At 42.5% G+C, this 12,269-nt stretch overlaps 1 long non-coding RNA gene across 1 annotated transcript in view; it reads left to right on the top strand.

Annotated features, from left to right (window-relative positions):
- Positions 1-11,533, top strand: part of LOC118964446 — a 36,379-nt gene extending 24,846 nt beyond the window's left edge. The window contains exon 4 of the long non-coding RNA XR_005051486.1: positions 11,364-11,533. This is a non-coding gene — a long non-coding RNA (uncharacterized LOC118964446). The remainder of the gene's footprint in view (positions 1-11,363) is intronic.
- The last annotated feature ends 736 nt before the right edge of the window (positions 11,534-12,269 follow it).

The raw sequence follows: 12,269 nt of genomic DNA, 5'->3' as shown, positions 1-12,269 counted from the left end.
GATTACGAACATATGCGTATAGTATGCAAGCTCCTGCTATGATGAAATGGCTGAAAAGTTATTTTTTCTCCAGAAAATAATATTTCAGAAAAACTAAATGCCCGGACAAAAAAAAAAATCAGTAGATCTGAGAGTGAAACTGAGACAAAAAGCAGGCAGCTTCAATTACACTAACAACTTTCAATTGTTCTGGTAAGGGGTCGAAAGTAGTAAAAGGATGGAGTATCCATCTGTTTTAATACAACTGGTCAATCGGCCCTTTGGAAGACGCCGTGCAACTTTGCCAGAAGTCAAGAGAGCATATTTTGGAAATAAGGCTACAACTTCAAAAGAGACCATTTGCCACCCTACAGCCACTTCTTAAGAGGAGACAGTAAATCCAGCTGCTACACATCAGAGAGTGACTGTGCAACGCCCACACCCTTTTAAATCCAGTCAAGGTTTTTGTGGCATATCGATGAGAAGTCAAAGTGGTATTTTATGGATATATAACGTCGAATTAAGTGCATAATATCGATGCACCTAAATATATTGCTGCCTTCAAGTTCTGTCGGAAATCTGGAAATACAAGTTTCCTACTCGGAAATAACCACTTCAAAGGTGCTTCAAGTCAGAATTACAAATTGTCAAAGAGGGGCTTTACTGGCTGATTTCAACTTGTTTTTTCTCCTCCTCATTAAAGGCCAATACGGAATTCAAAACAATAACAGAGCTTTCACTTGTTTTGGTAAACAGCTGAGGGATGAGGCTTGAGAAAAATAACCACTCTCAAAAAGGACTGATAATAATTTCACTTTCCCATTTTGGAAAATACTGTTATTATGCCAAATTATAATGTGTAGACTTTTGGGTATATAATTGATGTATATGACTACTACCAATGCCAAATACGCTGTTTTCAAATGGAAAACTTAATTTGGATAATGTGGATAATATTGCTAGTTTGACAACGTTTGTAAGCTAGCTTACTTTAGTATTAGCAACATTAGCTAGCTCACCTGGCTAGCTAAAATCTCAAGAGTTTTAGAATTATTATCCAACTTCAAAAGCACTTGAACGTAATAATGCCTTATTTACAACTTCACCAACGGAGAAATACCAGATTCCGAGGACTATTTGAAGGCAGCGTTTAACTTTATCATTAGGAAATGGTAAGAGATAGAAAAGGGCAAAGGTCAATGTTTTCTGGACGGAAATGACGTAAAGCAGCTGGAAATGGTTGGATGTACGGTAGAGATGTTGACTCTTCGGGTTGATCTGGTGCAGTTCGATGTGGTTTTACAACCTGGTGCTAGATACAGACCGTGTCTAACAGTGGACTTAAATAGAAGGCGATATGGCCCTTCTTTCAAAGAGTTTGACGCATCTATAGCAGCAGGATATCCCCATTATCAACACAAGTGCTACGGAAACCCGTTGTTTGTACACTGCTTTTGTAATACTGAGAATTATATTGTCTTATTGTGCGTCATGCCCAGTTTCTGCGAGGTCTCCTTGGCCTTTTGTCCTTATGCTCACTCCAAAATTGATATTGTTGCAATGAACCAACGTCAAACACTTCTTTTAAGCACAAAAGGCGGTAAGCACTTTTCTATTTCAGGACAATAACATGATTACTTACATTTTCATTCCAAGGGCGCAATTGGAGGCTATTTCCTAACTGATTTATAAAACACTTATCTCCGATGGTTCAAAGAGTGCCCGGCTCCCCAACCTGTGTGTGTGTGTGTGTGTGTGTGCATGTATGTGTGTTGTGTGTGTCTAGATTGTAGGCTATACATTAAACTGAAGGAGAGAAATCACCCTAATTCTCCTTACATTTAGCTACTTTTCTGAGGGTACATCTCTTTGAGGAGAACAAAAACATACTTTGAACTTAACCTGATGAAATTGATAGATGTTAATTTAAGACAACCCTTTCATCTCTTTAATGAAAACATGGTATGAAACTTGTAGCTGTCAGACCATGAGCAATTATGGACAATGCTGCGACAGCAGAATGTTTACCTGGCCTCAATTCTACTCACTTACCCCTCTGATATTAGGAGTGCCTCATCATTGCTACTTTCTGTGCCTGTGAACTGTTATCTGCTATTAGTCTCAATTGAAAATGGATGAATCGCCCTAAATGTTTACAAAAGTTGCTTAGAATCCCTTGAAGTTGTGATGAATGGGCCTTTGGTTCTTAGTGAAAAGGGAGACTGGAAAGTATTCATTATTTTTTGTTCATAAACCACGCTGCGTTATCTATAATGTTTCAAGCAATGCATAGTCGCTTTATAAAATAGCCCGTTTTACTGTAACGTACCCCAGATCTGTTGGCATGATATTGAGTTTCACATTTTTTTCAACCGTCTTGGCTCTTATGTACAACTTTCCCATGGTATTTTCTGGGAGACTGACAGACAGCCGTTGCTGGAAATATAATTTGCTGGGTCATCAACAGGACACACCAAATTGTGTGCCTCTTAAGATTTGCTCGCATTGAAAACAACACAATGGAACTGTTCGCGTTGAACTCATTTGGAAATGACCTGTCGGTGCTTTGCCCTGAGGCGTATGCGTGAAAGGAATGACTCCCCTCCACCAGAAGACATGTCCAATTTCTCAGAACATACCCTGGTCGGGAAAAGGGAGGTCCAATAATAAGGACAAATCCAAACCTATTAAATTAGCATGATGACCATGCAATAAATAGAAGTATTCAAAATCAGTCAACTGCAACTGATGAAACATCCACAATTGATTCATTTGTTCATGTGGCTCTTACTTTTGGCTCCAATAGCTTGACCTTAAAAATGTACTAAATCAGTGTAAGATGCACTTAGGCTGTCATTCAAAAATAGAAATTGAATCAACTGCTCTGGACAAAATTACCACTCACTAACTTCTGCAATGGTCATTAATGGGATGTCCCACACCTGAGTCAACAGAGCAAGCCACTGGTGTAATGAGAGGGGTTTAGTCCAGTCAGATTCTAGTCAACTGTGACATGGCTGCAATTACTCCTCACTGACATTCATCTAACGGAAAGGAACAGTCCGCTCCCCTCAGAGCAGTTGCGAGCGTCTGTAGGAACAGGCTCTCTAGCCATCAGCAATAACTAGAAACTTCAGCCGATGTGATCTATTAGTACAGAAGGATTGTACGGGCCAAGACCAGTGCTAATGTTATTTCGGAGCTCCTGTTAGCATGGTCCTGAAGGGCTACTGATAGCCAGTATTTTACAGTTGGCTAATGTCATACTGTACAAGACTTGCATGAAGGTGTCAAGCTAAGGAGGCTCATTAATTGAAGCATGTAATTACATGTCGTGTTACATGCCAACCTGCAATCTATATAGATATTTTGGAGACAGGCTATACTGTATTTACATCCTCAGATAAACATATTTCAATGATGGCTTCATATTAGGCTGCAGTATATTATTGGCACTGTAATACATTATCGAGGCCAGGGCTTTACGCTGTAGTTCAGGACATCCTCACCTGTATCAATGTTCACTTAACCTTTATTTAACTAGGCAAGTCAGTTAAAAACAAATTCTTATTTACAATGGCGGCCTAAAAATATGTACAACTCCACAACCTGTTAATTTCCAACCATACCCGCTTGTAGTTCTCACAACACACAGTTTGACACACATTGTTTTGGAGTAGCCAATAAGCTTGGAAGCGTGGCCATCTAGCAATTCTGGCCAACAATGATTTGTAATCTGCCATTGTTTAGGGGATCACTAGGCAAAAGCTACCCCCCCCCCCCCCCCCCCCCCCCCCCCACTATCCACTCAGGGGAGTGATGGAGGACCAATAACAACAGAGCCCCATGCTGGATGAAAGTGTACATTCTCGATTTACTGCCTTGAAAACACTTAACCCTCGTGCTGACCCAGGGAGGATGAAACCCCTTCACCCTCCATTCACACAGAGGTGGTCCCCTCCACCCCCTGTCTATACAGAGGAGCTGTGCTGTGGCTCAGTGACGAGAGAGAGAGAGAGAGAGAGAGAGAGAGAGAGAGAGAGAGAGAGAGAGAGAGAGAGAAACAGTATGTTGATGCCAAGGCTGATGTCTCTTAACTGTAATACTGGTGTTATTAGCTGTTAATTACATGCATTTGTTTATAATGCTTATGATGCACAGTCTTACAACATTAAAAGCATTGTGTGCATTCAGATTTGCAGTGTTGAACTATTAATCCATGGTGTTACAATAGGCATCAAGCAATGAGAAAAATGTGACATGTATGCCATGTGTCAAAGAGACGTGGACTAGTAATCTCAAAGTATTACTGGTGCACGTCCCTGGGCCCGGAGGAGTAGGGTTTGCTTGCGACCAGTGGTAACCAGTGGTAGGAACCTGGAATTTCTGCAGTCACCATAGCGATGATATGACAGACAGGGTTTAGGAATTATCATGCAGATTACAGGTGCAGACTTTACTGCAAAGTTAGCCACCCTGCGTTTTATGTCAGACAGAAAGGAACAGAAAGTGCACAGTGTCTCCAAAAGCACTCGTGTGGGGACTGTGGGGGCATAACAACTGCTTGGACCGTCAAACACACATGCCGGTTGGGTTTCACTGAAAATGTACAGCACCACTATCTTATTTTTCCCAACACTAAATATAGACATGGACAGCTAAGGTGGGCAAGATCAAATGCTTCCTGGGGTTAAAGTTCTGATTTACGCCAAATACTGTGACTCTCGGAGCCTGCTGTGCAACATGAAAAAAGCACTTTCTGAAACCTGCATCCTTCCTTTACTTAGTTGTTGTGATCTTGTGTAGGAAATACAAAATGGCACTTGGAAAACTCCCTGTGGTTGGAAAGAGACCAAACTACCAGGTCTTGGGGTTTTGGAAGGCACATGTACATACAGATCAATATTCCTGCTTTTGGAAGGACAGAGACGTAATAGAGTTTGGGATGTAAGTGTGTATGAAGTGATGGAGTGGATGCCTCCACTAAGACAGGGGAGGGGAGCTTGGGGCTGGTATTTCAGCGATCCCTGCCAGTCTAATTTGTTTCTCTGGGCGTCTGATTAGCCCTTGAATTGCAGCAATTACCAGAGGTGCTCTCATGTTTTCTCAGCTGACAGCCGAGGCACTCTGCTGCAGGCAAGCAATTAGGTCTGTTTGCTTCTAATAGACAAAGTATGGACTGGCATCTATAGATAGTAGATACGGGCGTTACTGGGTCCAGGAAGGGATATGTTTATCCACTATCCTGAGATGATATCTGGTAATCGAGGTAACGAAGAGAAGAATGTATCTGGGACATTGGTTAAGTATGACTGACTGAATTAGTTGTCGGTTGTCACTGGAACCTTCCTTTTTATGCTCTTATAACGCTGAGCGGTTAATGGTTTTTGAGGTCGGTTCGGTTTTGGTTAGATTATTAAAAAAGAATCACGGATTTCGGTTTCGATTATTTTTGCATTATGAAATAATGACATTAAAATTATTTTGAGCTTTTTAATAGAAATTCCAAAGCCATAAATAGTGAACATTAAATTGCCAAAACATTTAAAACATTCCATTGTTTCTGTCAGGTCCACATTGGGCAGGCATCAACAGAAAAAGAGGAAATTACTAAGAATTTTTTATTTATTTCAGTTGCGTATATAACTTAATTCTAGGCTAGTAGCTAGCTAGAAGCTGCCTAAGTATGCAGCAGAGCTGTTTGACAAAATGTATTTACTAGTTCCTATTTAGCTAGGTTAGTTCAACGTAGATAAGGCATACTTTCAAGACTGCTTAATACCAACTACTACAACAATTTTCTTTTTTACCCCAATTTCGTGGCATCCAATTGGTAGTAGTTACAGTCTTGTCTCATCGCTGCAACTCCCGTAAGGACTATGGAAAAGGTGAAGGTCGAGAGCCATGCGTCCCCCTGAAACACAACCCAACCACTGCTTCTTGGCACAATGCACATCCAACCCGGAAGCCAGCCACACCAATGTGTCGGAGGAAACACTGTACACCTGGCGACCTGGTCAGCATGCACTGCGCCCAGCCTGCCACAGGTGTTGCTAGTGCGCGATTAGACAAGGATATCCCTGCCGGCCAAACCCTCCCTAACCCGGACGACGCTGGGTCTATTGTGCGCTGCCCCATGGGCCTCCCGGTCGCGGCCGGCTGCGACAGAGCCTGGGCTCGAACCCAGAATCTCTGGTGGCACAGCTAGCACTGCGATGCAGTGCCTTAGACCACTGCGCCACCCGGGAGGCCCAGTGTACACTACATGTACAAAAGTATGTGGACACCCCTTCAAATTAGTGGATTTGGCTGTTTCAGTGGCATTCGATGTGGCACCAACATAAGACACCACCTTTCCAACATGTCAGTTCATCAAATTTCCGCCCTGCTAGAGCTGACCCGGTCAACTGTAAGTGCTGTTATTGTGAAGTGAAAATGTCTAGGAGCAACAACGGCTCAGCCGCAAAGTGGTAGGCCACACAAGCTCACAGAACTGGACCACAGAGTGCTAAAGCGCGTAGCACGTACAAATCGTCTGTCCTCATTTGCAACACTCACTACCGAGTTCCAAAGTGCCTATGGAAGCAACGTCAGCACAATAATTGTTCGTTGGGAGCTCCATGAAATGAGTTTGCATGGCCGAGCAGCTGCACACAAGCCTAACATCACCATGCGCAATGCCAAGAGTCGGCTGGAGTGGTGTACAGCTCGCCGCCATTGGACTCTGTAGCAGTGAAAATGCATTCTCAGGAGTGATGAATCACAGTTCACGATCTGGCAGTCCGATGGACAAATCTGGTTTGGACGGATGCAAAGAGAACACTACCTGCCACAATGCATAGTGCCAACTGTAAAGTTTGGTGGAGGAGGAATACTGGTCTGGGTCTGTTTTTCATGGTTTGGGCTTGGCCCCCTAGTTCCACTGAAAGGAAATCTTAAAGCTACAGCATACAATGACATTCTAGACGATTCTGTGCCTCCACCTTTGTGGCAACAGTTTGGGGAAGGGCCTTTCCAGTTTCAGCATGACAATCCCCCTGTGCACAAAGTGAGGTCCATACAGAAATGGTTTGTCAAAATTGGTGTGGACAACCATGACTGGCCTGAACAGAGCCCTGACCTCAACCCCATTGAATAACTTTGGGATTAATTGGAATGCCGACTGCGAGCCAGGCCTAATCGGCCAGCATCAGTGCCTGACCTCACTAATGCTCTTGTGGCTGAATGGAAATCAAGTCACCGCAACAATGTTCCAACATCTAGTGGAAAGCCTTCCCAGAAGAGTGGAGGCTGTTATAACAGCAAAGGTGGATCAACAATATTAACGGCCATGATTTTGGAATGAGATGTTCGACGAGCAGGTGTCCATATACTTTTGGTCATGTAGGATAATTCTTGACTTGATTTCTCATGAATGATTTGATTTCTCTAGAGAAACACATGTTAATCTAAAAAAAGAAAAATAACAATGGAATTCAAGTAATTGAACCGATGTGATCAATTAGTTGTTTAATAACCTGAAAAAATACGACATTTAGTCACTAGCTCTTATGTTTATCCCAATGTGGTTCTCCCTGTTTCGTCACGTTGAAGGTATTACTCGACCCCCAACAAGCAGCTGACAGATTGTCGTCATAACAGGCTTTCAACAGACACAAAGGCCGAGAGGGTGCAGGGATTTCAAAGCCGTCAGTACTTTGCGCTGATACAAATGGTGAAGAAAATTGCCATGAAAGTTCTTATTTTAACAGCAGAAGGAAATCTCCTTTCATCTAAGATGTCCCAAAACAGTTGTAGACTCTCAGCATTTTTTAAAATATTTTTTATATACATATTTTTTTCTTATTTCTTAGGGGATAGATCAGCTTTAATATTGCAGATATACTGTAGCTTCCATCAATGTAATTGGCTGCATCACTTCCAATCCCCCATATATATTTTTGCAAATATATACACACTACCATTCAAAAGTTTGGGGTCACTTAGAAATGTCCTTGTTTTTGAAAGAAAAGCTATTTTTTTTGTCCATTAAAATAACATCAAATTGATCAGAAATACAGTGTGGACATTGTTCATGTTGTAAATGACTATTGTAGCTGGAAACGGCAGATTTTTTATGTAATATCTACATAGGCGTACAGAGGCCCATTATCAGCAACCATCACTCCTGTGTCCCAATGGCACGTTGTGTTAGCTTATCCAAGTTTATAATTTTAAAAGGCTAATTGATCATTAGAAAACCCTTTTGCAATTATGTTAGCACAGCTGAAAACTGTTGTGCTGATTAAAGAAGCCACTCCTCTTTCTATTCTGGTTAGAGCCAGTTTGCACTGTTCTGTGAAGGGAGTAGTACACAGCGCTGTATGAAATCTTCAGTTTCTTGGCAATTTCTCGCATGGAGTAGCGTTCATTTCTTAGAACAAGAATAGACTGATGAGTTTCAGAAGAAAGTACTTTGTTTCTGGCCATTTTGAGCCTGTAATCGAACCCACAAATGCTGATGTTCCAGATACTCAACTAGTCTAAAAAAAAGGCCAGTTTTATTGCTTCTTTATCAGAACAACAGTTTTCAACTGATCAATTCAATGTTATTTTAATTAATGGACAAAAAATGTGTTTTTCTTTCAAAAACAAGGACATTTCTAAGTGACCCCAAACTTTTGAACGGTAGTGTATATATACATAAATATATACATATACACATATACATCAATACACATACATACATACATACATACATACATACATACATACATACATACATACATACATACATACATACATACATACATATAAATACATGTCTTTAAAAATATATATATATCCTTTATTACCCTCCAACCTACCACCCCTCCTCTAATTGGAGCAAACTAGTGAACAACAACTCTTAAGATCTCAGCATTAGTAAAGGCTCAGACAGGCATGTATGCTCCACTAGTCTTTCTTCACCTTCTCCTACTGAATTTGGCTAAGCATGCACCAAGGAGAGGACAAAAATCTGATGTTCGCAGGAGCCAAAAGGTATATACCACTCTGTTTGTTTTGGAATGTTTTTGAGCTTGCTATAGTTGTATTACCATTATTTGCAAGTTTGATCATCAGCACCATCCCAACCATTTCACGTAACATAGCGTGGTGCCTTGTATTATCTCGTGTCGACAAAAATAACAATATGCGATACACAATTCCCATTACGACTGAGCTAATGATCATAGTGCCTTAGTATAGTCTTAAAGCTGCAATATGTCACTTTTTGGGCGACCGACCAAATTCACATAAAAATGTGAGTTCTGCATTGTCCATCTTTAAGGGAGATATTGCCTCAATTTAATCATGCTTTTCAAAAAATCTTGCAGAGGCCTATCAAGTTAGTCACTCTTGAACAATGCCAAGGTCACCTAACCACCACGACCCAGAAATCAATCTGTCTCCTCCTGCTCCATATTGCACCTCTATTGCATCTTCAGCGGCCTTGAGGGTCACTTTAGTGTGGACTGACTGGACAGGCCTTTCATAAGACCCATGTCAGGAGTTGGATAGAGAGAGAGAGGGAGAGAAGTGAGAGAGAGAGAGAGAGAGAGAGAGAGAGAAGTGTGTGAGAGAGAGAAGTGAGGGAGAGAAGTGAGAGAGAGAAGTGAGAGAGAGAGAAGTGAGGGAGAGAAGTGAGGGAGAGAAGTGAGGGAGAGAAGTGAGGGAGAGAAGTGAGGGAGAGAAATGAGGGAGAGAAATGAGGGAGAGAAGTGAGAGGGAGAGAAGTGAGGGAGAGAAGTGAGGGAGAGAAGTGAGGGAGAGAAGTGAGGGAGAGAAGTGAGGGAGATAAGTGAGGGAGAGAAGTGAGGGAGAGAAGTGAGGGAGATAAGTGAGGGAGATAAGTGAGGGAGATAAGTGAGGGAGATAAGTGAGGGAGAGAAGTGAGGGAGAGAAGTGAGAGAGAGAAGTGAGAGAGAGAAGTGAGAGAGAGAAGTGAGAGAGAGAAGTGAGAGAGAGAAGTGAGAGAGAGAAGTGAGAGAGAGAAGTGAGGGAGAGAAGTGAGAGAGAGAAGTGAGAGAGAGAAGTGAGGGAGAGAAGTGAGGGAGAGAAGTGAGGGAGAGAAGTGAGGGAGAGAAGTGAGGGAGAGAAGTGAGGGAGAGAAGTGAGAGAGAGAGAAGTGAGGGAGTGAAGTGAGAGAGAAGAGAGAAGTGAAAGAGAGAAGAGAGAAGTGAGAGAGAAGAGAGAAGTGAGAGAGAAGTGAGAGAGAGAAGTGAGAGAGAGAAGTGAGAGAGAGAAGTGAGAGAGAGAAGTGAGAGAGAGAAGTGAGAGAGAGAAGTGAGAGAGAGAAGTGAGGGAGAGAAGTGAGGGAGAGAAGTGAGAGAGAGAAGTGAGAGCGAGAAGTGAGAGCGAGAAGTGAGGGAGAGAAGTGAGAGAGAGAAGTGAGAGAGAGAAGTGAGGGAGAGAAGTGAGGGAGAGAAGTGAGAGAGAGAAGTGAGAGAGAGAAGTGAGGGAGAGAAGTGAGAGAGAAGAGAGAAGTGAGAGAGAGAAGTGAGAGAGAGGGAGAGAAGTGAGAGAGAGAAGTGAGAGAGAGAAGTGAGGGAGGGAGAGAAGTGAGAGAGAAGAGAGAAGTGAGAGAGAAGAGAGAAGTGAGAGAGAAGAGAGAAGCGAGAGAGAGAAGTGAGAGAGAGAAGCGAGAGAGAGAAGTGAGGGAGAGAAGTGAGAGAGAGAAGTGATAGAGAGAAGTGAGAGAGAGAAGTGAGGGAGAGAAGTGAGAGAGAGAAGAGAGAAGTGAGGGAGAGAAGTGTGAGAGAGAGAGAAGTGAGGGAGAGAAGTGTGAGAGAGAGAAGTGAGAGAGAGAAGTGAGAGAGAGAGAAGTGAGAGAGAGAAGTGAGAGAGAGAAGTGAGGGAGAGAAGTGAGGGAGAGAAGTGAGAGAGAGAAGTGAGAGAGAGAAGTGAGAGAGAAAAGTGAGAGAGAGAAGTGAGAGAGAGAAGTGAGAGAGAGAGAGTGATGGGGTAGAAACTGTCCAGAGGGGCATCAAAGCGGTTCCTCCTTTTTTCCTTGAGGTCACTGCACTTGTGTACCCGAGGGAGGTAGCCATCACACCACGGAGCCCTGACAGGCCCGCTTCCTGCTCAGTCATTACAGCTCCTGAGTGATGGCTGGGGTGGAACATCGATTGCCATGTTCCATAACTTAGCCCAGATCCTCACGCTAGCAGACGCTGTCTTGGGGTTGCTCTAGGGAAGGATCTTGTAACTTTGTCAGAGACAGTATCTTTTCAGTATCTTTTCAGAGACAGTATCTTTTCAGTATCTTTTCAGAGACAGTCAGTATCTTTTCAGCTTTTCTTTTCAGCTTTTCTTGCAAGTACGCTAATGCATCCAATATTAAAGAGCCTCTCTTTCTCTCACAGCACACGGAGGATATCTGAAGGCGGACGTCAACAACATGAACAGAGTAATAGCTCTAAGGAAAGTCATGGAAACTTTCAGGAGACCTAGGTTAAGATACCTACCGTATATTTCCAAATAAAATTCTGTCCACAACCTACTGTGTACACGTATCACTTATGTAATCTCATAAACATTGTTTTCCTCTATTCATAAATGTTGGGAAGGCATTTGTTCCACTAAGATTACTGTCTCATCCTCTCTCAGAGGACCCTAAACTCTACTGGATGTCTGGTCCTAACTCGGATGTATAGGAGCTTTGATGAAAACAAATCCCACCCAAAGGCCTCTTTGTTATTGTCATACTGTCCTGCCAAATAGCTGCTATTACTACGCTGGAAAACGCTCTGGCCAGTACTTTTCCCCCAATGTTGTCTACAGCACATCTAGGAGTGTTCTATCCAGCCTTAGCAGTTACTTATTGTGTATGTTTGCTTTAATGGAGCAAATGTTTGCTTTAATGGAGCAAAGGCACCTATGTCTCACTGACCTGGCAGGAATTAACATACAGTAGTTGCCACATCATGTCTGCCAATTTTACAACTTGTAATTGTGAACATGCAATTAGACTCCAATCCATTTGGCAAGCTGCATCTTCATAGGAACTCAATGACCTGCACTTAAATGATTAGAGATCCATTCAAAATATTCAGTGATAGATCTTCAAGGTGTTTGGAACCAGAAATGAAACAAAAACTTGGAAAAACCTGGAGGAGATGCATTGCATCATACCCAAAAGTACTTTCACAGCTTGCACTAGGGCTAAGCCTCCATGCAGACAGTGAGAGAAAAACACACAAAAAAAGCAGACTCTGTTCGGGAGTATCCAGATTCTTTCTGTGAACTACCGAGCTGCATGCTTGGTGAGA

Source organism: Oncorhynchus mykiss, chromosome 1 (assembly GCF_013265735.2).
Source record: "Oncorhynchus mykiss isolate Arlee chromosome 1, USDA_OmykA_1.1, whole genome shotgun sequence".
Classification (NCBI taxonomy): Eukaryota; Metazoa; Chordata; class Actinopteri; order Salmoniformes; family Salmonidae; genus Oncorhynchus; species Oncorhynchus mykiss.
Note: the sequence above shows the minus strand (reverse complement) of the source record. Positions and strands in the feature narration are given on the sequence as shown.